This window comes from Ambystoma mexicanum, chromosome 1p, assembly GCF_040938575.1.
Source record: "Ambystoma mexicanum isolate Mex_15411 chromosome 1p, UKY_AmexF1_1, whole genome shotgun sequence".
NCBI lineage: Eukaryota > Metazoa > Chordata > Amphibia > Caudata > Ambystomatidae > Ambystoma > Ambystoma mexicanum.
Window position 1 is genome coordinate 12374192 of NC_090921.1, and position 24721 is coordinate 12398912.

Consider the following 24721-nt stretch of genomic DNA (forward strand, 5'->3'; position numbering starts at 1 on the left):
AGGGTAGCGTGGCCGAGCGGTCTAAGGCGCTGGATTTAGGCTCCAGTCTCTTTGGAGGCGTGGGTTCGAATCCCACCGCTGCCAATAGCTGTTTCTTTTTTATCTTCATGCCACGTGTACAGACAGGACAATTGGGAGCCAGGGAATGGCATGTGTTTATGAATTCTTGCTTTTCTGAACACCCAGACTGAAAGCACACATCTGACTCGTGTGCGTTTTCACCAAAAAAGGGTAAAGCATAAATCACTGTTCACTGAAAACGGACATGCGTTCACGATCCTGTCAATAAACACGTTCAGGGCAGGGCCACAAATCTGCCGACACGATGCCCTAATGAATGCACATCTCTTTGCCTTGGTAGTTGCTCCTTTTTGCAGCGCCTTTTCCTGCTGCATCACAAAAACTCAGTTCAAGACACTTGGCTCCATCCAGTGGAGCTCCTATGCCCAGCTTAGAAACCCCCAGGCACGAGATTGCAAGGTCCCTGGTAATTCTCCCACTCCTGGACACGTCGGAACCAAGTTTCGTATGCACTAGCAGCGAGAACAAAATCCCACATGTGAGGACAATAGGCGTCTTTCATTTAGGGCTAGTGTTAGGCTAAGAGTTTGCAGTAGCTCCTTGGGTCGAGTTAGGGGTCGAATGAGACAAAGCTAAGATTTGCGTTACGGCTGGGGTTGGTCCAGTAAGGATCCCACACACCATGGACCATCGGCGGAGGCCCCGGGTAGGCTTACACTGCGGGCTAATGGTGGACTTCTTTAAAAACGTGAGCACTAAATGGGGCGGGATGTTGACTGAAAGAATGCAGCTAGCTACAGAAATATGCAGAAATAAAGAAAAACACATCTCATTGCATGCCTTTAAAGAGCTTACTCTCCCTACCGGCAATGTTCCTGAACCTTCGCTTCCCAAACATTTTTAGAACCAAAAAAAACCTAGAAAAGATCTGACCTCCCTCACCGGGAATTGAACTCAAGACTGCTGGATGGAGGGGTGCTGACATTGACCACTAGGCTACCAGACTGCTGTCGAACAGAGCACTCCCGAAAGGTGACATTTCAATTTCAGGCTGACAAGTGTGCTTTATTGTTCAGTTCGGGCTTTGCACAGCCAGTGCTAGAATTCAATCCAAGTTCATGCTTTGCTTTGATTTTGAATTAATGGCCAAACCAGCCAATCCCTAAAAAAATACAGGTCTCAGAGGCTCTCGTTTCAGTACCAGCAGGGTAGCGTGGCCGAGCGGTCTAAGGCGCTGGATTTAGGCTCCAGTCTCTTTGGAGGCGTGGGTTCGAATCCCACCGCTGCCAATAGCTGTTTCTTTTTTATCTTCATGCCACGTGTACAGACAGGACAATTGGGAGCCAGGGAATGGCATGTGTTTATGAATTCTTGCTTTTCTGAACACCCAGACTGAAAGCACACATCTGACTCGTGTGCGTTTTCACCAAAAAAGGGTAAAGCATAAATCACTGTTCACTGAAAACGGACATGCGTTCACGATCCTGTCAATAAACACGTGCTTGGCAGGGCCACAAATCTGCCGACACGATGCCCTAATGAATGCACATCTCTTTGCCTTGGTAGTTGCTCCTTTTTGCAGCGCCTTTTCCTGCTGCATCACAAAAACTCAGTTCAAGACACTTGGCTCCATCCAGTGGAGCTCCTATGCCCAGCTTAGAAACCCCCAGGCACGAGATTGCAAGGTCCCTGGTAATTCTCCCACTCCTGGACACGTCGGAACCAAGTTTCGTATGCACTAGCAGCGAGAACAAAATCCCACATGTGAGGACAATAGGCGTCTTTCATTTAGGGCTAGTGTTAGGCTAAGAGTTTGCAGTAGCTCCTTGGGTCGAGTTAGGGGTCGAATGAGACAAAGCTAAGATTTGCGTTACGGCTAGGGTTGGTCCAGTAAGGATCCCACACACCATGGACCATCGGCGGAGGCCCCGGGTAGGCTTACACTGCGGGCTAATGGTGGACTTCTTTAAAAACGTGAGCACTAAATGGGGCGGGATGTTGACTGAAAGAATGCAGCTAGCTACAGAAATATGCAGAAATAAAGAAAAACACATCTCATTGCATGCCTTTAAAGAGCTTACTCTCCCTACCGGCAATGTTCCTGAACCTTCGCTTCCCAAACATTTTTAGAACCAAAAAAAACCTAGAAAAGATCTGACCTCCCTCACCGGGAATTGAACTCAAGACTGCTGGATGGAGGGGTGCTGACATTGACCACTAGGCTACCAGACTGCTGTCGAACAAAGCACACCCGAAAGGTGACATTTCAATTTCAGGCTGACAAGTGTGCTTTATTGTTCAGTTCGGGCTTTGCAGAGCCAGTGCTAGAATTCAATCCAAGTTCATGCTTTGCTTTGATTTTGAATTAATGGCCAAACCGGCCAATCCCTAAAAAAATACAGGTCTCAGAGGCACTCGTTTCAGTACCAGCAGGGTAGCGTGGCCGAGCGGTCTAAGGCGCTGGATTTAGGCTCCAGTCTCTTTGGAGGCGGGGGTTCGAATCCCACCGCTGCCAATAGCTGTTTCTTTTTTATCTTCATGCCACGTGTACAGACAGGACAATTGGGAGCCAGGGAATGGCATGTGTTTATGAATTCTTGCTTTTCTGAACACCCAGACTGAAAGCACACATCTGACTCGTGTGCGTTTTCACCAAAAAAGGGTAAAGCATAAATCACTGTTCACTGAAAACGGACATGCGTTCACGATCCTGTCAATAAACACGTTCAGGGCAGGGCCACAAATCTGCCGACACGATGCCCTAATGAATGCACATCTCTTTGCCTTGGTAGTTGCTCCTTTTTGCAGCGCCTTTTCCTGCTGCATCACAAAAACTCAGTTCAAGACACTTGGCTCCATCCAGTGGAGCTCCTATGCCCAGCTTAGAAACCCCCAGGCACGAGATTGCAAGGTCCCTGGTAATTCTCCCACTCCTGGACACGTCGGAACCAAGTTTCGTATGCACTAGCAGCGAGAACAAAATCCCACATGTGAGGACAATAGGCGTCTTTCATTTAGGGCTAGTGTTAGGCTAAGAGTTTGCAGTAGCTCCTTGGGTCGAGTTAGGGGTCGAATGAGACAAAGCTAAGATTTGCGTTACGGCTGGGGTTGGTCCAGTAAGGATCCCACACACCATGGACCATCGGCGGAGGCCCCGGGTAGGCTTACACTGCGGGCTAATGGTGGACTTCTTTAAAAACGTGAGCACTAAATGGGGCGGGATGTTGACTGAAAGAATGCAGCTAGCTACAGAAATATGCAGAAATAAAGAAAAACACATCTCATTGCATGCCTTTAAAGAGCTTACTCTCCCTACCGGCAATGTTCCTGAACCTTCGCTTCCCAAACATTTTTAGAACCAAAAAAAACCTAGAAAAGATCTGACCTCCCTCACCGGGAATTGAACTCAAGACTGCTGGATGGAGGGGTGCTGACATTGACCACTAGGCTACCAGACTGCTGTCGAACAGAGCACTCCCGAAAGGTGACATTTCAATTTCAGGCTGACAAGTGTGCTTTATTGTTCAGTTCGGGCTTTGCACAGCCAGTGCTAGAATTCAATCCAAGTTCATGCTTTGCTTTGATTTTGAATTAATGGCCAAACCAGCCAATCCCTAAAAAAATACAGGTCTCAGAGGCTCTCGTTTCAGTACCAGCAGGGTAGCGTGGCCGAGCGGTCTAAGGCGCTGGATTTAGGCTCCAGTCTCTTTGGAGGCGTGGGTTCGAATCCCACCGCTGCCAATAGCTGTTTCTTTTTTATCTTCATGCCACGTGTACAGACAGGACAATTGGGAGCCAGGGAATGGCATGTGTTTATGAATTCTTGCTTTTCTGAACACCCAGACTGAAAGCACACATCTGACTCGTGTGCGTTTTCACCAAAAAAGGGTAAAGCATAAATCACTGTTCACTGAAAACGGACATGCGTTCACGATCCTGTCAATAAACACGTGCTTGGCAGGGCCACAAATCTGCCGACACGATGCCCTAATGAATGCACATCTCTTTGCCTTGGTAGTTGCTCCTTTTTGCAGCGCCTTTTCCTGCTGCATCACAAAAACTCAGTTCAAGACACTTGGCTCCATCCAGTGGAGCTCCTATGCCCAGCTTAGAAACCCCCAGGCACGAGATTGCAAGGTCCCTGGTAATTCTCCCACTCCTGGACACGTCGGAACCAAGTTTCGTATGCACTAGCAGCGAGAACAAAATCCCACATGTGAGGACAATAGGCGTCTTTCATTTAGGGCTAGTGTTAGGCTAAGAGTTTGCAGTAGCTCCTTGGGTCGAGTTAGGGGTCGAATGAGACAAAGCTAAGATTTGCGTTACGGCTAGGGTTGGTCCAGTAAGGATCCCACACACCATGGACCATCGGCGGAGGCCCCGGGTAGGCTTACACTGCGGGCTAATGGTGGACTTCTTTAAAAACGTGAGCACTAAATGGGGCGGGATGTTGACTGAAAGAATGCAGCTAGCTACAGAAATATGCAGAAATAAAGAAAAACACATCTCATTGCATGCCTTTAAAGAGCTTACTCTCCCTACCGGCAATGTTCCTGAACCTTCGCTTCCCAAACATTTTTAGAACCAAAAAAAACCTAGAAAAGATCTGACCTCCCTCACCGGGAATTGAACTCAAGACTGCTGGATGGAGGGGTGCTGACATTGACCACTAGGCTACCAGACTGCTGTCGAACAGAGCACACCCGAAAGGTGACATTTCAATTTTAGGCTGACAGGTGTGCTTTATTGTTCAGTTCGGGCTTTGCAGAGCCAGTGCTAGAATTCAATCCAAGTTCATGCTTTGCTTTGATTTTGAATTAATGGCCAAACCGGCCAATCCCTGAAAAAATACAGGTCTCAGAGGCACTCGTTTCAGTACCAGCAGGGTAGCGTGGCCGAGCGGTCTAAGGCGCTGGATTTAGGCTCCAGTCTCTTTGGAGGCGTGGGTTCGAATCCCACCGCTGCCAATAGCTGTTTCTTTTTTATCTTCATGCCACGTGTACAGACAGGACAATTGGGAGCCAGGGAATGGCATGTGTTTATGAATTCTTGCTTTTCTGAACACCCAGACTGAAAGCACACATCTGACTCGTGTGCGTTTTCACCAAAAAAGGGTAAAGCATAAATCACTGTTCACTGAAAACGGACATGCGTTCACGATCCTGTCAATAAACACGTGCTTGGCAGGGCCACAAATCTGCCGACACGATGCCCTAATGAATGCACATCTCTTTGCCTTGGTAGTTGCTCCTTTTTGCAGCGCCTTTTCCTGCTGCATCACAAAAACTCAGTTCAAGACACTTGGCTCCATCCAGTGGAGCTCCTATGCCCAGCTTAGAAACCCCCAGGCACGAGATTGCAAGGTCCCTGGTAATTCTCCCACTCCTGGACACGTCGGAACCACGTTTCGTATGCACTAGCAGCGAGAACAAAATCCCACATGTGAGGACAATAGGCGTCTTTCATTTAGGGCTAGTGTTAGGCTAAGAGTTTGCAGTAGCTCCTTGGGTCGAGTTAGGGGTCGAATGAGACAAAGCTAAGATTTGCGTTACGGCTGGGGTTGGTCCAGTAAGGATCCCACACACCATGGACCATCGGCGGAGGCCCCGGGTAGGCTTACACTGCGGGCTAATGGTGGACTTCTTTAAAAACGTGAGCACTAAATGGGGCGGGATGTTGACTGAAAGAATGCAGCTAGCTACAGAAATATGCAGAAATAAAGAAAAACACATCTCATTGCATGCCTTTAAAGAGCTTACTCTCCCTACCGGCAATGTTCCTGAACCTTCGCTTCCCAAACATTTTTAGAACCAAAAAAAACCTAGAAAAGATCTGACCTCCCTCACCGGGAATTGAACTCAAGACTGCTGGATGGAGGGGTGCTGACATTGACCACTAGGCTACCAGACTGCTGTCGAACAGAGCACACCCGAAAGGTGACATTTCAATTTCAGGCTGACAAGTGTGCTTTATTGTTCAGTTCGGGCTTTGCAGAGCCAGTGCTAGAATTCAATCCAAGTTCATGCTTTGCTTTGATTTTGAATTAATGGCCAAACCGGCCAATCCCTGAAAAAATACAGGTCTCAGAGGCTCTCGTCTCAGTACCAGCAGGGTAGCGTGGCCGAGCGGTCTAAGGCGCTGGATTTAGGCTCCAGTCTCTTTGGAGGCGTGGGTCCGAATCCCACCGCTGCCAATAGTTGTTTCTTTTTTATCTTCATGCCACGTGTACAGACAGGACAATTGGGAGCCAGGGAATGGCATGTGTTTATGAATTCTTGCTTTTCTGAACACCCAGACTGAAAGCACACATCTGACTCGTGTGCGTTTTCACCAAAAAAGGGTAAAGCATAAATCACTGTTCACTGAAAACGGACATGCGTTCACGATCCTGTCAATAAACACGTGCTTGGCAGGGCCACAAATCTGCCGACACGATGCCCTAATGAATGCACATCTCTTTGCCTTGGTAGTTGCTCCTTTTTGCAGCGCCTTTTCCTGCTGCATCACAAAAACTCAGTTCAAGACACTTGGCTCCATCCAGTGGAGCTCCTATGCCCAGCTTAGAAACCCCCAGGCACGAGATTGCAAGGTCCCTGGTAATTCTCCCACTCCTGGACACGTCGGAACCAAGTTTCGTATGCACTAGCAGCGAGAACAAAATCCCACATGTGAGGACAATAGGCGTCTTTCATTTAGGGCTAGTGTTAGGCTAAGAGTTTGCAGTAGCTCCTTGGGTCGAGTTAGGGGTCGAATGAGACAAAGCTAAGATTTGCGTTACGGCTGGGGTTGGTCCAGTAAGGATCCCACACACCATGGACCATCGGCGGAGGCCCCGGGTAGGCTTACACTGCGGGCTAATGGTGGACTTCTTTAAAAACGTGAGCACTAAATGGGGCGGGATGTTGACTGAAAGAATGCAGCTAGCTACAGAAATATGCAGAAATAAAGAAAAACACATCTCATTGCATGCCTTTAAAGAGCTTACTCTCCCTACCGGCAATGTTCCTGAACCTTCGCTTCCCAAACATTTTTAGAACCAAAAAAAACCTAGAAAAGATCTGACCTCCCTCACCGGGAATTGAACTCAAGACTGCTGGATGGAGGGGTGCTGACATTGACCACTAGGCTGCCAGACTGCTGTCGAACAGAGCACTCCCGAAAGGTGACATTTCAATTTCAGGCTGACAGGTGTGCTTTATTGTTCAGTTCGGGCTTTGCAGAGCCAGTGCTAGAATTCAATCCAAGTTCATGCTTTGCTTTGATTTTGAATCAATGGCCAAACCAGCCAATCCCTAAAAAAATACAGGTCTCAGAGGCTCTCGTTTCAGTACCAGCAGGGTAGCGTGGCCGAGCGGTCTAAGGCGCTGGATTTAGGCTCCAGTCTCTTTGGAGGCGTGGGTTCGAATCCCACCGCTGCCAATAGCTGTTTCTTTTTTATCTTCATGCCACGTGTACAGACAGGACAATTGGGAGCCAGGGAATGGCATGTGTTTATGAATTCTTGCTTTTCTGAACACCCAGACTGAAAGCACACATCTGACTCGTGTGCGTTTTCACCAAAAAAGGGTAAAGCATAAATCACTGTTCACTGAAAACGGACATGCGTTCACGATCCTGTCAATAAACACGTGCTTGGCAGGGCCACAAATCTGCCGACACGATGCCCTAATGAATGCACATCTCTTTGCCTTGGTAGTTGCTCCTTTTTGCAGCGCCTTTTCCTGCTGCATCACAAAAACTCAGTTCAAGACACTTGGCTCCATCCAGTGGAGCTCCTATGCCCAGCTTAGAAACCCCCAGGCACGAGATTGCAAGGTCCCTGGTAATTCTCCCACTCCTGGACACGTCGGAACCAAGTTTCGTATGCACTAGCAGCGAGAACAAAATCCTACATGTGAGGACAATAGGCGTCTTTCATTTAGGGCTAGTGTTAGGCTAAGAGTTTGCAGTAGCTCCGTGGGTCGAGTTAGGGGTCGAATGAGACAAAGCTAAGATTTGCGTTACGGCTGGGGTTGGTCCAGTAAGGATCCCACACACCATGGACCATCGGCGGAGGCCCCGGGTAGGCTTACACTGCGGGCTAATGGTGGACTTCTTTAAAAACGTGAGCACTAAATGGGGCGGGATGTTGACTGAAAGAATGCAGCTAGCTACAGAAATATGCAGAAATAAAGAAAAACACATCTCATTGCATGCCTTTAAAGAGCTTACTCTCCCTACCGGCAATGTTCCTGAACCTTCGCTTCCCAAACATTTTTAGAACCAAAAAAAACCTAGAAAAGATCTGACCTCCCTCACCGGGAATTGATCTCAAGACTGCTGGATGGAGGGGTGCTGACATTGACCACTAGGCTACCAGAGTGCTGTTGAACAGAGCACTCCCGAAAGGTGACATTTCAATTTCAGGCTGACAGGTGTGCTTTATTGTTCAGTTCGGGCTTTGCAGAGCCAGTGCTAGAATTCAATCCAAGTTCATGCTTTGCTTTGATTTTGAATCAATGGCCAAACCAGCCAATCCCTAAAAAAATACAGGTCTCAGAGGCTCTCGTTTCAGTACCAGCAGGGTAGCGTGGCCGAGCGGTCTAAGGCGCTGGATTTAGGCTCCAGTCTCTTTGGAGGCGTGGGTTCGAATCCCACCGCTGCCAATAGCTGTTTCTTTTTTTCTTCATGCCACGTGTACAGACAGGACAATTGGGAGCCAGGGAATGGCATGTGTTTATGAATTCTTGCTTTTCTGAACACCCAGACTGAAAGCACACATCTGACTCGTGTGCGTTTTCACCAAAAAAGGGTAAAGCATAAATCACTGTTCACTGAAAACGGACATGCGTTCACGATCCTGTCAATAAACACGTGCTTGGCAGGGCCACAAATCTGCCGACACGATGCCCTAATGAATGCAAATCTCTTTGCCTTGGTAGTTGCTCCTTTTAGCAGCGCCTTTTCCTGCTGCATCACAAAAACTCAGTTCAAGACACTTGCCTCCATCCAGTGGAGCTCCTATGCCCAGCTTAGAAACCCCCAGGCACGAGATTGCAAGGTCCCTGGTAATTCTCCCACTCCTGGACACGTCGGAACCAAGTTTCGTATGCACTAGCAGCGAGAACAAAATCCCACATGTGAGGACAATAGGCGTCTTTCATTTAGGGCTAGTGTTAGGCTAAGAGTTTGCAGTAGCTCCTTGGGTCGAGTTAGGGGTCGAATGAGACAAAGCTAAGATTTGCGTTACGGCTGGGGTTGGTCCAGTAAGGATCCCACACACCATGGACCATCGGCGGAGGCCCCGGGTAGGCTTACACTGCGGGCTAATGGTGGACTTCTTTAAAAACGTGAGCACTAAATGGGGCGGGATGTTGACTGAAAGAATGCAGCTAGCTACAGAAATATGCAGAAATAAAGAAAAACACATCTCATTGCATGCCTTTAAAGAGCTTACTCTCCCTACCGGCAATGTTCCTGAACCTTCGCTTCCCAAACATTTTTAGAACCAAAAAAAACCTAGAAAAGATCTGACCTGCCTCACCGGGAATTGAACTCAAGACTGCTGGATGGAGGGGTGCTGACATTGACCACTAGGCTACCAGACTGCTGTCGAACAGAGCACACCCGAAAGGTGACATTTCAATTTCAGGCTGACAGGTGTGCTTTATTGTTCAGTTCGGGCTTTGCAGAGCCAGTGCTAGAATTCAATCCAAGTTCATGCTTTGCTTTGATTTTGAATCAATGGCCAAACCGGCCAATCCCTGAAAAAATACAGGTCTCAGAGGCACTCGTTTCAGTACCAGCAGGGTAGCGTGGCCGAGCGGTCTAAGGCGCTGGATTTAGGCTCCAGTCTCTTTGGAGGCGTGGGTTCGAATCCCACCGCTGCCAATAGCTGTTTCTTTTTTTCTTCATGCCACGTGTACAGACAGGACAATTGGGAGCCAGGGAATGGCATGTGTTTATGAATTCTTGCTTTTCTGAACACCCAGACTGAAAGCACACATCTGACTCGTGTGCGTTTTCACCAAAAAAGGGTAAAGCATAAATCACTGTTCACTGAAAACGGACATGCGTTCACGATCCTGTCAATAAACACGTGCTTGGCAGGGCCACAAATCTGCCGACACGATGCCCTAATGAATGCACATCTCTTTGCCTTGGTAGTTGCTCCTTTTTGCAGAGCCTTTTCCTGCTGCATCACAAAAACTCAGTTCAAGACACTTGGCTCCATCCAGTGGAGCTCCTATGCCCAGCTTAGAAACCCCCAGGCACGAGATTGCAAGGTCCCTGGTAATTCTCCCACTCCTGGACACGTCGGAACCAAGTTTCGTATGCACTAGCAGCGAGAACAAAATCCCACATGTGAGGACAATAGGCGTCTTTCATTTAGGGCTAGTGTTAGGCTAAGAGTTTGCAGTAGCTCCTTGGGTCGAGTTAGGGGTCGAATGAGACAAAGCTAAGATTTGCGTTACGGCTGGGGTTGGTCCAGTAAGGATCCCACACACCATGGACCATCGGCGGAGGCCCCGGGTAGGCTTACACTGCGGGCTAATGGTGGACTTCTTTAAAAACGTGAGCACTAAATGGGGCGGGATGTTGACTGAAAGAATGCAGCTAGCTACAGAAATATGCAGAAATAAAGAAAAACACATCTCATTGCATGCCTTTAAAGAGCTTACTCTCCCTACCGGCAATGTTCCTGAACCTTCGCTTCCCAAACATTTTTAGAACCAAAAAAAACCTAGAAAAGATCTGACCTCCCTCACCGGGAATTGAACTCAAGACTGCTGGATGGAGGGGTGCTGACATTGACCACTAGGCTACCAGACTGCTGTCGAACAGAGCACACCCGAAAGGTGACATTTCAATTTCAGGCTGACAGGTGTGCTTTATTGTTCAGTTCGGGCTTTGCAGAGCCAGTGCTAGAATTCAATCCAAGTTCATGCTTTGCTTTGATTTTGAATCAATGGCCAAACCGGCCAATCCCTGAAAAAATACAGGTCTCAGAGGCACTCGTTTAAGTACCAGCAGGGTAGCGTGGCCGAGCGGTCTAAGGCGCTGGATTTAGGCTCCAGTCTCTTTGGAGGCGTGGGTTCGAATCCCACCGCTGCCAATAGCTGTTTCTTTTTTTCTTCATGCCACGTGTACAGACAGGACAATTGGGAGCCAGGGAATGGCATGTGTTTATGAATTCTTGCTTTTCTGAACACCCAGACTGAAAGCACACATCTGACTCGTGTGCGTTTTCACCAAAAAAGGGTAAAGCATAAATCACTGTTCACTGAAAACGGACATGCGTTCACGATCCTGTCAATAAACACGTGCTTGGCAGGGCCACAAATCTGCCGACACGATGCCCTAATGAATGCACATCTCTTTGCCTTGGTAGTTGCTCCTTTTAGCAGCGCCTTTTCCTGCTGCATCACAAAAACTCAGTTCAAGACACTTGGCTCCATCCAGTGGAGCTCCTATGCCCAGCTTAGAAACCCCCAGGCAGGAGATTGCAAGGTCCCTGGTAATTCTCCCACTCCTGGACACGTCGGAACCAAGTTTCGTATGCACTAGCAGCGAGAACAAAATCCCACATGTGAGGACAATAGGCGTCTTTCATTTAGGGCTAGTGTTAGGCTAAGAGTTTGCAGTAGCTCCTTGGGTCGAGTTAGGGGTCGAATGAGACAAAGCTAAGATTTGCGTTACGGCTGGGGTTGGTCCAGTAAGGATCCCACACACCATGGACCATCGGCGGAGGCCCCGGGTAGGCTTACACTGCGGGCTAATGGTGGACTTCTTTAAAAACGTGAGCACTAAATGGGGCGGGATGTTGACTGAAAGAATGCAGCTAGCTACAGAAATATGCAGAAATAAAGAAAAACACATCTCATTGCATGCCTTTAAAGAGCTTACTCTCCCTACCGGCAATGTTCCTGAACCTTCGCTTCCCAAACATTTTTAGAACCAAAAAAAACCTAGAAAAGATCTGACCTCCCTCACCGGGAATTGAACTCAAGACTGCTGGATGGAGGGGTGCTGACATTGACCACTAGGCTACCAGACTGCTGTCGAACAGAGCACTCCCGAAAGGTGACATTTCAATTTCAGGCTGACAGGTGTGCTTTATTGTTCAGTTCGGGCTTTGCAGAGCCAGTGCTAGAATTCAATCCAAGTTCATGCTTTGCTTTGATTTTGAATCAATGGCCAAACCAGCCAATCCCTAAAAAAATACAGGTCTCAGAGGCTCTCGTTTCAGTACCAGCAGGGTAGCGTGGCCGAGCGGTCTAAGGCGCTGGATTTAGGCTCCAGTCTCTTTGGAGGCGTGGGTTCGAATCCCACCGCTGCCAATAGCTGTTTCTTTTTTATCTTCATGCCACGTGTACAGACAGGACAATTGGGAGCCAGGGAATGGCATGTGTTTATGAATTCTTGCTTTTCTGAACACCCAGACTGAAAGCACACATCTGACTCGTGTGCGTTTTCACCAAAAAAGGGTAAAGCATAAATCACTGTTCACTGAAAACGGACATGCGTTCACGATCCTGTCAATAAACACGTGCTTGGCAGGGCCACAAATCTGCCGACACGATGCCCTAATGAATGCACATCTCTTTGCCTTGGTAGTTGCTCCTTTTAGCAGCGCCTTTTCCTGCTGCATCACAAAAACTCAGTTCAAGACACTTGGCTCCATCCAGTGGAGCTCCTATGCCCAGCTTAGAAACCCCCAGGCACGAGATTGCAAGGTCCCTGGTAATTCTCCCACTCCTGGACACGTCGGAACCAAGTTTCGTATGCACTAGCAGCGAGAACAAAATCCCACATGTGAGGACAATAGGCGTCTTTCATTTAGGGCTAGTGTTAGGCTAAGAGTTTGCAGTAGCTCCTTGGGTCGAGTTAGGGGTCGAATGAGACAAAGCTAAGATTTGCGTTACGGCTGGGGTTGGTCCAGTAAGGATCCCACACACCATGGACCATCGGCGGAGGCCCCGGGTAGGCTTACACTGCGGGCTAATGGTGGACTTCTTTAAAAACGTGAGCACTAAATGGGGCGGGATGTTGACTGAAAGAATGCAGCTAGCTACAGAAATATGCAGAAATAAAGAAAAACACATCTCATTGCATGCCTTTAAAGAGCTTACTCTCCCTACCGGCAATGTTCCTGAACCTTCGCTTCCCAAACATTTTTAGAACCAAAAAAAACCTAGAAAAGATCTGACCTCCCTCACCGGGAATTGAACTCAAGACTGCTGGATGGAGGGGTGCTGACATTGACCACTAGGCTACCAAACTGCTGTTGAACAGAGCACACCCGAAAGGTGACATTTCAATTTCAGGCTGACAGGTGTGCTTTATTGTTCAGTTCGGGCTTTGCAGAGCCAGTGCTAGAATTCAATCCAAGTTCATGCTTTGCTTTGATTTTGAATCAATGGCCAAACCGGCCAATCCCTGAAAAAATACAGGTCTCAGAGGCACTCGTTTCAGTACCCGCAGGGTAGCGTGGCCGAGCGGTCTAAGGCGCTGGATTTAGGCTCCAGTCTCTTTGGAGGCGTGGGTTCGAATCCCACCGCTGCCAATAGCTGTTTCTTTTTTATCTTCATGCCACGTGTACAGACAGGACAATTGGGAGCCAGGGAATGGCATGTGTTTATGAATTCTTGCTTTTCTGAACACCCAGACTGAAAGCACACATCTGACTCGTGTGCGTTTTCACCAAAAAAGGGTAACGCATAAATCACTGTTCACTGAAAACGGACATGCGTTCACGATCCTGTCAATAAACACGTGCTTGGCAGGGCCACAAATCTGCCGACACGATGCCCTAATGAATGCACATCTCTTTGCCTTGGTAGTTGCTCCTTTTTGCAGCGCCTTTTCCTGCTGCATCACAAAAACTCAGTTCAAGACACTTGGCTCCATCCAGTGGAGCTCCTATGCCCAGCTTAGAAACCCCCAGGCACGAGATTGCAAGGTCCCTGGTAATTCTCCCACTCCTGGACACGTCGGAACCAAGTTTCGTATGCACTAGCAGCGAGAACAAAATCCCACATGTGAGGACAATAGGCGTCTTTCATTTAGGGCTAGTGTTAGGCTAAGAGTTTGCAGTAGCTCCTTGGGTCGAGTTAGGGGTCGAATGAGACAAAGCTAAGATTTGCGTTACGGCTGGGGTTGGTCCAGTAAGGATCCCACACACCATGGACCATCGGCGGAGGCCCCGGGTAGGCTTACACTGCGGGCTAATGGTGGACTTCTTTAAAAACGTGAGCACTAAATGGGGCGGGATGTTGACTGAAAGAATGCAGCTAGCTACAGAAATATGCAGAAATAAAGAAAAACACATCTCATTGCATGCCTTTAAAGAGCTTACTCTCCCTACCGGCAATGTTCCTGAACCTTCGCTTCCCAAACATTTTTAGAACCAAAAAAAAACCTAGAAAAGATCTGACCTCCCTCACCGGGAATTGAACTCAAGACTGCTGGATGGAGGGGTGCTGACATTGACCACTAGGCTACCAGACTGCTGTTGAACAGAGCACTCCCGAAAGGTGACATTTCAATTTCAGGCTGACAAGTGTGCTTTATTGTTCAGTTCGGGCTTTGCACAGCCAGTGCTAGAATTCAATCCAAGTTCATGCTTTGCTTTGATTTTGAATTAATGGCCAAACCAGCCAATCCCTAAAAAAATACAGGTCTCAGAGGCACTCGTTTCAGTACCCGCAGGGTAGCGTGGCCGAGCGGTCTAAGGCGCTGGATTTAGGCTCCAGTCTCTTTGGAGGCGTGGGTTCGAATCCCACCGCTGCCAATAGCTGTTTCTTTTTTATCTTCATGCCACGTGTACAGACAGGACAATTGGGAGCCAGGGAATGGCATGTGTTTATGAATTCTTGCTTTTCTGAACACCCAGACTGAAAGCACACATCTGACTCGTGTGCGTTTTCACCAAAAAAGGGTAAAGCATAAATCACTGTTCACTGAAAACGGACATGCGTTCACGATCCTGTCAATAAACACGTGCTTGGCAGGGCCACAAATCTGCCGACACGATGCCCTAATGAATGCACATCTCTTTGCCTTGGTAGTTGCTCCTTTTTGCAGCGCCTTTTCCTGCTGCATCACAAAAACTCAGTTCAAGACACTTGGCTCCATCCAGTGGAGCTCCTATGCCCAGCTTAGAAACCCCCAGGCACGAGATTGCAAGGTCCCTGGTAATTCTCCCACTCCTGGACACGTCGGAACCAAGTTTCGTATGCACTAGCAGCGAGAACAAAATCCCACATGTGAGGACAATAGGCGTCTTTCATTTAGGGCTAGTGTTAGGCTAAGAGTTTGCAGTAGCTCCTTGGGTCGAGTTAGGGGTCGAATGAGACAAAGCTAAGATTTGCGTTACGGCTGGGGTTGGTCCAGTAAGGATCCCACACACCATGGACCATCGGCGGAGGCCCCGGGTAGGCTTACACTGCGGGCTAATGGTGGACTTCTTTAAAAACGTGAGCACTAAATGGGGCGGGATGTTGACTGAAAGAATGCAGCTAGCTACAGAAATATGCAGAAATAAAGAAAAACACATCTCATTGCATGCCTTTAAAGAGCTTACTCTCCCTACCGGCAATGTTCCTGAACCTTCGCTTCCCAAACATTTTTAGAACCAAAAAAAACCTAGAAAAGATCTGACCTCCCTCACCGGGAATTGAACTCAAGACTGCTGGATGGAGGGGTGCTGACATTGACCACTAGGCTACCAGACTGCTGTTGAACAGAGCACTCCCGAAAGGTGACATTTCAATTTCAGGCTGACAAGTGTGCTTTATTGTTCAGTTCGGGCTTTGCACAGCCAGTGCTAGAATTCAATCCAAGTTCATGCTTTGCTTTGATTTTGAATTAATGGCCAAACCAGCCAATCCCTAAAAAAATACAGGTCTCAGAGGCTCTCGTTTCAGTACCAGCAGGGTAGCGTGGCCGAGCGGTCTAAGGCGCTGGATTTAGGCTCCAGTCTCTTTGGAGGCGTGGGTTCGAATCCCACCGCTGCCAATAGCTGTTTCTTTTTTATCTTCATGCCACGTGTACAGACAGGACAATTGGGAGCCAGGGAATGGCATGTGTTTATGAATTCTTGCTTTTCTGAACACCCAGACTGAAAGCACACATCTGACTCGTGTGCGTTTTCACCAAAAAAGGGTAAAGCATAAATCACTGTTCACTGAAAACGGACATGCGTTCACGATCCTGTCAATAAACACGTGCTTGGCAGGGCCACAAATCTGCCGACACGATGCCCTAATGAATGCACATCTCTTTGCCTTGGTAGTTGCTCCTTTTTGCAGCGCCTTTTCCTGCTGCATCACAAAAACTCAGTTCAAGACACTTGGCTCCATCCAGTGGAGCTCCTATGCCCAGCTTAGAAACCCCCAGGCACGAGATTGCAAGGTCCCTGGTAATTCTCCCACTCCTGGACACGTCGGAACCAAGTTTCGTATGCACTAGCAGCGAGAACAAAATCCCACATGTGAGGACAATAGGCGTCTTTCATTTAGGGCTAGTGTTAGGCTAAGAGTTTGCAGTAGCTCCTTGGGTCGAGTTAGGGGTCGAATGAGACAAAGCTAAGATTTGCGTTACGGCTGGGGTTGGTCCAGTAAGGATCCCACACACCATGGACCATCGGCGGAGGCCCCGGGTAGGCTTACACTGCGGGCTAATGGTGGACTTCTTTAAAAACGTGAGCACTAAATGGGGCGGGATGTTGACTGAAAGAATGCAGCTAGCTACAGAAATATGCAGAAATAAAGAAAAACACATCTCATTGCATGCCTTTAAAGAGCTTACTCTCCCTACCGGCAATGTTCCTGAACCTTCGCTTCCCAAACATTTTTAGAACCAAAAAAAACCTAGAAAAGATCTGACCTCCCTCACCGGGAATTGAACTCAAGACTGCTGGATGGAGGGGTGCTGACATTGACCACTAGGCTACCAGACTGCTGTTGAACAGAGCACTCCCGAAAGGTGACATTTCAATTTCAGGCTGACAAGTGTGCTTTATTGTTCAGTTCGGGCTTTGCACAGCCAGTGCTAGAATTCAATCCAAGTTCATGCTTTGCTTTGATTTTGAATTAATGGCCAAACCAGCCAATCCCTAAAAAAATACAGGTCTCAGAGGCTCTCGTTTCAGTACCAGCAGGGTAGCGTGGCCGAGCGGTCTAAGGCGCTGGATTTAGGCTCCAGTCTCTTTGGAGGCGTGGGTTCGAATCCCACCGCTGCCAATAGCTGTTTCTTTTTTATCTTCATGCCACGTGTACAGACAGGACAATTGGGAGCCAGGGAATGGCATGTGTTTATGAATTCTTGCTTTTCTGAACACCCAGACTGAAAGCACACATCTGACTCGTGTGCGTTTTCACCAAAAAAGGGTAAAGCATAAATCACTGTTCACTGAAAACGGACATGCGTTCACGATCCTGTCAATAAACACGTGCTTGGCAGGGCCACAAATCTGCCGACACGATGCCCTAATGAATGCACATCTCTTTGCCTTGGTAGTTGCTCCTTTTTGCAGCGCCTTTTCCTGCTGCATCACAAAAACTCAGTTCAAGACACTTGGCTCCATCCAGTGGAGCTCCTATGCCCAGCTTAGAAACCCCCAGGCACGAGATTGCAAGGTCCCTGGTAATTCTCCCACTCCTGGACACGTCGGAACCAAGTTTCGTATGCACTAGCAGCGAGAACAAAATCCCACATGTGAGGACAATAGGCGTCTTTCATTTAGGGCTAGTGTTAGGCTAAGAGTTTGCAGTAGCTCCTTGGGTCGAGTTAGGGGTCGAATGAGACAAAGCTAAGATTTGCGTTACGGCTGGGGTTGGTCCAGTAAGGATCCCACACACCATGGACCATCGGCGGAGGCCCCGGGTAGGCTTACACTGCGGGCTAATGGTGGACTTCTTTAAAAACGTGAGCACTAAATGGGGCGGGATGTTGACTGAAAGAATGCAGCTAGCTACAGAAATATGCAGAAATAAAGAAAAACACATCTCATTGCATGCCTTTAAAGAGCTTACTCTCCCTACCGGCAATGTTCCTGAACCTTCGCTTCCCAAACATTTTTAGAACCAAAAAAAACCTAGAAAAGATCTGACCTCCCTCACCGGGAATTGAACTCAAGACTGCTGGATGGAGGGGTGCTGACATTGACCACTAGGCTACCAGACTGCTGTTGAACAGAGCACTCCCGAAAGGTGACATTTCAATTTCAGGCTGACAAGTGTGCTTTATTGTTCAGTTCGGGCTTTGCACAGCCAGTGCTAGAATTCAATCCAAGTTCATGCTTTGCTTTGATTTTGAATTAATGGCCAAACCAGCCAATCCCTAAAAAAATACAGGTCTCAGAGGCTCTCGTTTCAGTACCAGCAGGGTAGCGTGGCCGAGCGGTCTAAGGCGCTGGATTTAGGCTCCAGTCTCTTTGGAGGCGTGGGTTCGAATCCCACCGCTGCCAATAGCTGTTTCTTTTTTATCTTCATGCCACGTGTACAGACAGGACAATTGGGAGCCAGGGAATGGCATGTGTTTATGAATTCTTGCTTTTCTGAACACCCAGACTGAAAGCACACATCTGACTCGTGTGCGTTTTCACCAAAAAAGGGTAAAGCATAAATCACTGTTCACTGAAAACGGACATGCGTTCACGATCCTGTCAATAAACACGTGCTTGGCAGGGCCACAAATCTGCCGACACGATGCCCTAATGAATGCACATCTCTTTGCCTTGGTAGTTGCTCCTTTTTGCAGCGCCTTTTCCTGCTGCATCACAAAAACTCAGTTCAAGACACTTGGCTCCATCCAGTGGAGCTCCTATGCCCAGCTTAGAAACCCCCAGGCACGAGATTGCAAGGTCCCTGGTAATTCTCCCACTCCTGGACACGTCGGAACCAAGTTTCGTATGCACTAGCAGCGAGAACAAAATCCCACATGTGAGGACAATAGGCGTCTTTCATTTAGGGCTAGTGTTAGGCTAAGAGTTTGCAGTAGCTCCTTGGGTCGAGTTAGGGGTCGAATGAGACAAAGCTAAGATTTGCGTTACGGCTGGGGTTGGTCCAGTAAGGATCCCACACACCATGGACCATCGGCGGAGGCCCCGGGTAGGCTTACACTGCGGGCTAATGGTGGACTTCTTTAAAAACGTGAGCACTAAATGGGGCGGGATGTTGACTGAAAGAATGCAGCTAGCTACAGAAATATGCAGAAATAAAGAAAAACACATCTCATTGCATGCCTTTAAAGAGCTTACTCTCCCTACCGGCAATGTTCCTGAACCTTAGCTTCCCAAACATTTTTAGAACCAAAAAAAACCTAGAAAAGATCTGACCTCCCTCACCGGGAATTGAACTCAAGACTGCTGGATGGAGGGGTGCTGACATTGACCACTAGGCTACCAGACTGCTGTTGAACAGAGCACTCCCGAAAGGTGACATTTCAATTTCAGGCTGACAAGTGTGCTTTATTGTTCAGTTCGGGCTTTGCACAGCCAGTGCTAGAATTCAATCCAAGTTCATGCTTTGCTTTGATTTTGAATTAATGGCCAAACCAGCCAATCCCTAAAAAAATACAGGTCTCAGAGGCTCTCGTTTCAGTACCAGCAGGGTAGCGTGGCCGAGCGGTCTAAGGCGCTGGATTTAGGCTCCAGTCTCTTTGGAGGCGTGGGTTCGAATCCCACCGCTGCCAATAGCTGTTTCTTTTTTATCTTCATGCCACGTGTACAGACAGGACAATTGGGAGCCAGGGAATGGCATGTGTTTATGAATTCTTGCTTTTCTGAACACCCAGACTGAAAGCACACATCTGACTCGTGTGCGTTTTCACCAAAAAAGGGTAAAGCATAAATCACTGTTCACTGAAAACGGACATGCGTTCACGATCCTGTCAATAAACACGTGCTTGGCAGGGCCACAAATCTGCCGACACGATGCCCTAATGAATGCACATCTCTTTGCCTTGGTAGTTGCTCCTTTTTGCAGCGCCTTTTCCTGCTGCATCACAAAAACTCAGTTCAAGACACTTGGCTCCATCCAGTGGAGCTCCTATGCCCAGCTTAGAAACCCCCAGGCACGAGATTGCAAGGTCCCTGGTAATTCTCCCACTCCTGGACACGTCGGAACCAAGTTTCGTATGCACTAGCAGCGAGAACAAAATCCCACATGTGAGGACAATAGGCGTCTTTCATTTAGGGCTAGTGTTAGGCTAAGAGTTTGCAGTAGCTCCTTGGGTCGAGTTAGGGGTCGAATGAGACAAAGCTAAGATTTGCGTTACGGCTGGGGTTGGTCCAGTAAGGATCCCACACACCATGGACCATCGGCGGAGGCCCCGGGTAGGCTTACACTGCGGGCTAATGGTGGACTTCTTTAAAAACGTGAGCACTAAATGGGGCGGGATGTTGACTGAAAGAATGCAGCTAGCTACAGAAATATGCAGAAATAAAGAAAAACACATCTCATTGCATGCCTTTAAAGAGCTTACTCTCCCTACCGGCAATGTTCCTGAACCTTCGCTTCCCAAACATTTTTAGAATCAAAAAAAACCTAGAAAAGATCTGACCTCCCTCACCGGGAATTGAACTCAAGACTGCTGGATGGAGGGGTGCTGACATTGACCACTAGGCTACCAGACTGCTGTTGAACAGAGCACTCCCGAAACGTGACATTTCAATTTCAGGCTGACAAGTGTGCTTTATTGTTCAGTTCGGGCTTTGCACAGCCAGTGCTAGAATTCAATCCAAGTTCATGCTTTGCTTTGATTTTGAATTAATGGCCAAACCAGCCAATCCCTAAAAAAATACAGGTCTCAGAGGCTCTCGTTTCAGTACCAGCAGGGTAGCGTGGCCGAGCGGTCTAAGGCGCTGGATTTAGGCTCCAGTCTCTTTGGAGGCGTGGGTTCGAATCCCACCGCTGCCAATAGCTGTTTCTTTTTTATCTTCATGCCACGTGTACAGACAGGACAATTGGGAGCCAGGGAATGGCATGTGTTTATGAATTCTTGCTTTTCTGAACACCCAGACTGAAAGCACACATCTGACTCGTGTGCGTTTTCACCAAAAAAGGGTAAAGCATAAATCACTGTTCACTGAAAACGGACATGCGTTCACGATCCTGTCAATAAACACGTGCTTGGCAGGGCCACAAATCTGCCGACACGATGCCCTAATGAATGCACATCTCTTTGCCTTGGTAGTTGCTCCTTTTTGCAGCGCCTTTTCCTGCTGCATCACAAAAACTCAGTTCAAGACACTTGGCTCCATCCAGTGGAGCTCCTATGCCCAGCTTAGAAACCCCCAGGCACGAGATTGCAAGGTCCCTGGTAATTCTCCCACTCCTGGACACGTCGGAACCAAGTTTCGTATGCACTAGCAGCGAGAACAAAATCCCACATGTGAGGACAATAGGCGTCTTTCATTTAGGGCTAGTGTTAGGCTAAGAGTTTGCAGTAGCTCCTTGGGTCGAGTTAGGGGTCGAATGAGACAAAGCTAAGATTTGCGTTACGGCTGGGGTTGGTCCAGTAAGGATCCCACACACCATGGACCATCGGCGGAGGCCCCGGGTAGGCTTACACTGCGGGCTAATGGTGGACTTCTTTAAAAACGTGAGCACTAAATGGGGCGGGATGTTGACTGAAAGAATGCAGCTAGCTACAGAAATATGCAGAAATAAAGAAAAACACATCTCATTGCATGCCTTTAAAGAGCTTACTCTCCCTACCGGCAATGTTCCTGAACCTTCGCTTCCCAAACATTTTTAGAATCAAAAAAAACCTAGAAAAGATCTGACCTCCCTCACCGGGAATTGAACTCAAGACTGCTGGATGGAGGGGTGCTGACATTGACCACTAGGCTACCAGACTGCTGTTGAACAGAGCACTCCCGAAACGTGACATTTCAATTTCAGGCTGACAAGTGTGCTTTATTGTTCAGTTCGGGCTTTGCACAGCCAGTGCTAGAATTCAATCCAAGTTCATGCTTTGCTTTGATTTTGAATTAATGGCCAAACCAGCCAATCCCTAAAAAAATACAGGTCTCAGAGGCTCTCGTTTCAGTACCAGCAGGGTAGCGTGGCCGAGCGGTCTAAGGCGCTGGATTTAGGCTCCAGTCTCTTTGGAGGCGTGGGTTCGAATCCCACCGCTGCCAATAGCTGTTTCTTTTTTATCTTCATGCCACGTGTACAGACAGGACAATTGGGAGCCAGGGAATGGCATGTGTTTATGAATTCTTGCTTTTCTGAACACCCAGACTGAAAGCACACATCTGACTCGTGTGCGTTTTCACCAAAAAAGGGTAAAGCATAAATCACTGTTCACTGAAAACGGACATGCGTTCACGATCCTGTCAATAAACACGTGCTTGGCAGGGCCACAAATCTGCCGACACGATGCCCTAATGAATGCACATCTCTTTGCCTTGGTAGTTGCTCCTTTTTGCAGCGCCTTTTCCTGCTGCATCACAAAAACTCAGTTCAAGACACTTGGCTCCATCCAGTGGAGCTCCTATGCCCAGCTTAGAAACCCCCAGGCACGAGATTGCAAGGTCCCTGGTAATTCTCCCACTCCTGGACACGTCGGAACCAAGTTTCGTATGCACTAGCAGCGAGAACAAAATCCCACATGTGAGGACAATAGGCGTCTTTCATTTAGGGCTAGTGTTAGGCTAAGAGTTTGCAGTAGCTCCTTGGGTCGAGTTAGGGGTCGAATGAGACAAAGCTAAATTTGCGTTACGGCTGGGGTTGGTCCAGTAAGGATCCCACACACCATGGACCATCGGCGGAGGCCCCGGGTAGGCTTACACTGCGGGCTAATGGTGGACTTCTTTAAAAACGTGAGCACTAAATGGGGCGGGATGTTGACTGAAAGAATGCAGCTAGCTACAGAAATATGCAGAAATAAAGAAAAACACATCTCATTGCATGCCTTTAAAGAGCTTACTCTCCCTACCGGCAATGTTCCTGAACCTTCGCTTCCCAAACATTTTTAGAACCAAAAAAAACCTAGAAAAGATCTGACCTCCCTCACCGGGAATTGAACTCAAGACTGCTGGATGGAGGGGTGCTGACATTGACCACTAGGCTACCAGACTGCTGTTGAACAGAGCACTCCCGAAAGGTGACATTTCAATTTCAGGCTGACAAGTGTGCTTTATTGTTCAGTTCGGGCTTTGCACAGCCAGTGCTAGAATTCAATCCAAGTTCATGCTTTGCTTTGATTTTGAATTAATGGCCAAACCAGCCAATCCCTAAAAAAATACAGGTCTCAGAGGCTCTCGTTTCAGTACCAGCAGGGTAGCGTGGCCGAGCGGTCTAAGGCGCTGGATTTAGGCTCCAGTCTCTTTGGAGGCGTGGGTTCGAATCCCACCGCTGCCAATAGCTGTTTCTTTTTTATCTTCATGCCACGTGTACAGACAGGACAATTGGGAGCCAGGGAATGGCATGTGTTTATGAATTCTTGCTTTTCTGAACACCCAGACTGAAAGCACACATCTGACTCGTGTGCGTTTTCACCAAAAAAGGGTAAAGCATAAATCACTGTTCACTGAAAACGGACATGCGTTCACGATCCTGTCAATAAACACGTGCTTGGCAGGGCCACAAATCTGCCGACACGATGCCCTAATGAATGCACATCTCTTTGCCTTGGTAGTTGCTCCTTTTTGCAGCGCCTTTTCCTGCTGCATCACAAAAACTCAGTTCAAGACACTTGGCTCCATCCAGTGGAGCTCCTATGCCCAGCTTAGAAACCCCCAGGCACGAGATTGCAAGGTCCCTGGTAATTCTCCCACTCCTGGACACGTCGGAACCAAGTTTCGTATGCACTAGCAGCGAGAACAAAATCCCACATGTGAGGACAATAGGCGTCTTTCATTTAGGGCTAGTGTTAGGCTAAGAGTTTGCAGTAGCTCCTTGGGTCGAGTTAGGGGTCGAATGAGACAAAGCTAAGATTTGCGTTACGGCTGGGGTTGGTCCAGTAAGGATCCCACACACCATGGACCATCGGCGGAGGCCCCGGGTAGGCTTACACTGCGGGCTAATGGTGGACTTCTTTAAAAACGTGAGCACTAAATGGGGCGGGATGTTGACTGAAAGAATGCAGCTAGCTACAGAAATATGCAGAAATAAAGAAAAACACATCTCATTGCATGCCTTTAAAGAGCTTACTCTCCCTACCGGCAATGTTCCTGAACCTTCGCTTCCCAAACATTTTTAGAACCAAAAAAAACCTAGAAAAGATCTGACCTCCCTCACCGGGAATTGAACTCAAGACTGCTGGATGGAGGGGTGCTGACATTGACCACTAGGCTACCAGACTGCTGTTGAACAGAGCACTCCCGAAAGGTGACATTTCAATTTCAGGCTGACAAGTGTGCTTTATTGTTCAGTTCGGGCTTTGCACAGCCAGTGCTAGAATTCAATCCAAGTTCATGCTTTGCTTTGATTTTGAATTAATGGCCAAACCAGCCAATCCCTAAAAAAATACAGGTCTCAGAGGCTCTCGTTTCAGTACCAGCAGGGTAGCGTGGCCGAGCGGTCTAAGGCGCTGGATTTAGGCTCCAGTCTCTTTGGAGGCGTGGGTTCGAATCCCACCGCTGCCAATAGCTGTTTCTTTTTTATCTTCATGCCACGTGTACAGACAGGACAATTGGGAGCCAGGGAATGGCATGTGTTTATGAATTCTTGCTTTTCTGAACACCCAGACTGAAAGCACACATCTG

General features: G+C 48.1%; 21 non-coding genes across 21 annotated transcripts; all 21 read left to right on the forward strand.

Annotated features, from left to right (window-relative positions):
* The first annotated feature begins 2 nt into the window (after positions 1-2).
* TRNAL-UAG (transfer RNA leucine (anticodon UAG)) lies at positions 3-84 on the forward strand. The gene has a single exon. It is a non-coding gene; the product is annotated as a tRNA-Leu (tRNA).
* A 1144-nt stretch (positions 85-1228) lies between these two features.
* TRNAL-UAG (transfer RNA leucine (anticodon UAG)) lies at positions 1229-1310 on the forward strand. The gene has a single exon. It is a non-coding gene; the product is annotated as a tRNA-Leu (tRNA).
* A 1144-nt stretch (positions 1311-2454) lies between these two features.
* Positions 2455-2536, forward strand: TRNAL-UAG (transfer RNA leucine (anticodon UAG)). Its single transcript has one exon. It is a non-coding gene; the product is annotated as a tRNA-Leu (tRNA).
* A 1144-nt stretch (positions 2537-3680) lies between these two features.
* TRNAL-UAG (transfer RNA leucine (anticodon UAG)) lies at positions 3681-3762 on the forward strand. Its single transcript has one exon. It is a non-coding gene; the product is annotated as a tRNA-Leu (tRNA).
* A 1144-nt stretch (positions 3763-4906) lies between these two features.
* TRNAL-UAG (transfer RNA leucine (anticodon UAG)) lies at positions 4907-4988 on the forward strand. The gene has a single exon. It is a non-coding gene; the product is annotated as a tRNA-Leu (tRNA).
* Positions 4989-6132: 1144 nt separating this feature from the next.
* TRNAL-UAG (transfer RNA leucine (anticodon UAG)) lies at positions 6133-6214 on the forward strand. Its single transcript has one exon. It is a non-coding gene; the product is annotated as a tRNA-Leu (tRNA).
* Positions 6215-7358: 1144 nt separating this feature from the next.
* Positions 7359-7440, forward strand: TRNAL-UAG (transfer RNA leucine (anticodon UAG)). Its single transcript has one exon. It is a non-coding gene; the product is annotated as a tRNA-Leu (tRNA).
* A 1144-nt stretch (positions 7441-8584) lies between these two features.
* TRNAL-UAG (transfer RNA leucine (anticodon UAG)) lies at positions 8585-8666 on the forward strand. Its single transcript has one exon. It is a non-coding gene; the product is annotated as a tRNA-Leu (tRNA).
* Positions 8667-9809: 1143 nt separating this feature from the next.
* Positions 9810-9891, forward strand: TRNAL-UAG (transfer RNA leucine (anticodon UAG)). The gene has a single exon. It is a non-coding gene; the product is annotated as a tRNA-Leu (tRNA).
* A 1143-nt stretch (positions 9892-11034) lies between these two features.
* TRNAL-UAG (transfer RNA leucine (anticodon UAG)) lies at positions 11035-11116 on the forward strand. Its single transcript has one exon. It is a non-coding gene; the product is annotated as a tRNA-Leu (tRNA).
* Positions 11117-12259: 1143 nt separating this feature from the next.
* Positions 12260-12341, forward strand: TRNAL-UAG (transfer RNA leucine (anticodon UAG)). The gene has a single exon. It is a non-coding gene; the product is annotated as a tRNA-Leu (tRNA).
* Positions 12342-13485: 1144 nt separating this feature from the next.
* On the forward strand, positions 13486-13567 carry TRNAL-UAG (transfer RNA leucine (anticodon UAG)). The gene has a single exon. It is a non-coding gene; the product is annotated as a tRNA-Leu (tRNA).
* A 1145-nt stretch (positions 13568-14712) lies between these two features.
* Positions 14713-14794, forward strand: TRNAL-UAG (transfer RNA leucine (anticodon UAG)). Its single transcript has one exon. It is a non-coding gene; the product is annotated as a tRNA-Leu (tRNA).
* Positions 14795-15938: 1144 nt separating this feature from the next.
* TRNAL-UAG (transfer RNA leucine (anticodon UAG)) lies at positions 15939-16020 on the forward strand. The gene has a single exon. It is a non-coding gene; the product is annotated as a tRNA-Leu (tRNA).
* A 1144-nt stretch (positions 16021-17164) lies between these two features.
* Positions 17165-17246, forward strand: TRNAL-UAG (transfer RNA leucine (anticodon UAG)). Its single transcript has one exon. It is a non-coding gene; the product is annotated as a tRNA-Leu (tRNA).
* A 1144-nt stretch (positions 17247-18390) lies between these two features.
* Positions 18391-18472, forward strand: TRNAL-UAG (transfer RNA leucine (anticodon UAG)). The gene has a single exon. It is a non-coding gene; the product is annotated as a tRNA-Leu (tRNA).
* Positions 18473-19616: 1144 nt separating this feature from the next.
* TRNAL-UAG (transfer RNA leucine (anticodon UAG)) lies at positions 19617-19698 on the forward strand. Its single transcript has one exon. It is a non-coding gene; the product is annotated as a tRNA-Leu (tRNA).
* A 1144-nt stretch (positions 19699-20842) lies between these two features.
* Positions 20843-20924, forward strand: TRNAL-UAG (transfer RNA leucine (anticodon UAG)). Its single transcript has one exon. It is a non-coding gene; the product is annotated as a tRNA-Leu (tRNA).
* Positions 20925-22068: 1144 nt separating this feature from the next.
* TRNAL-UAG (transfer RNA leucine (anticodon UAG)) lies at positions 22069-22150 on the forward strand. Its single transcript has one exon. It is a non-coding gene; the product is annotated as a tRNA-Leu (tRNA).
* A 1143-nt stretch (positions 22151-23293) lies between these two features.
* TRNAL-UAG (transfer RNA leucine (anticodon UAG)) lies at positions 23294-23375 on the forward strand. The gene has a single exon. It is a non-coding gene; the product is annotated as a tRNA-Leu (tRNA).
* Positions 23376-24519: 1144 nt separating this feature from the next.
* Positions 24520-24601, forward strand: TRNAL-UAG (transfer RNA leucine (anticodon UAG)). The gene has a single exon. It is a non-coding gene; the product is annotated as a tRNA-Leu (tRNA).
* Positions 24602-24721: the final 120 nt, after the last annotated feature.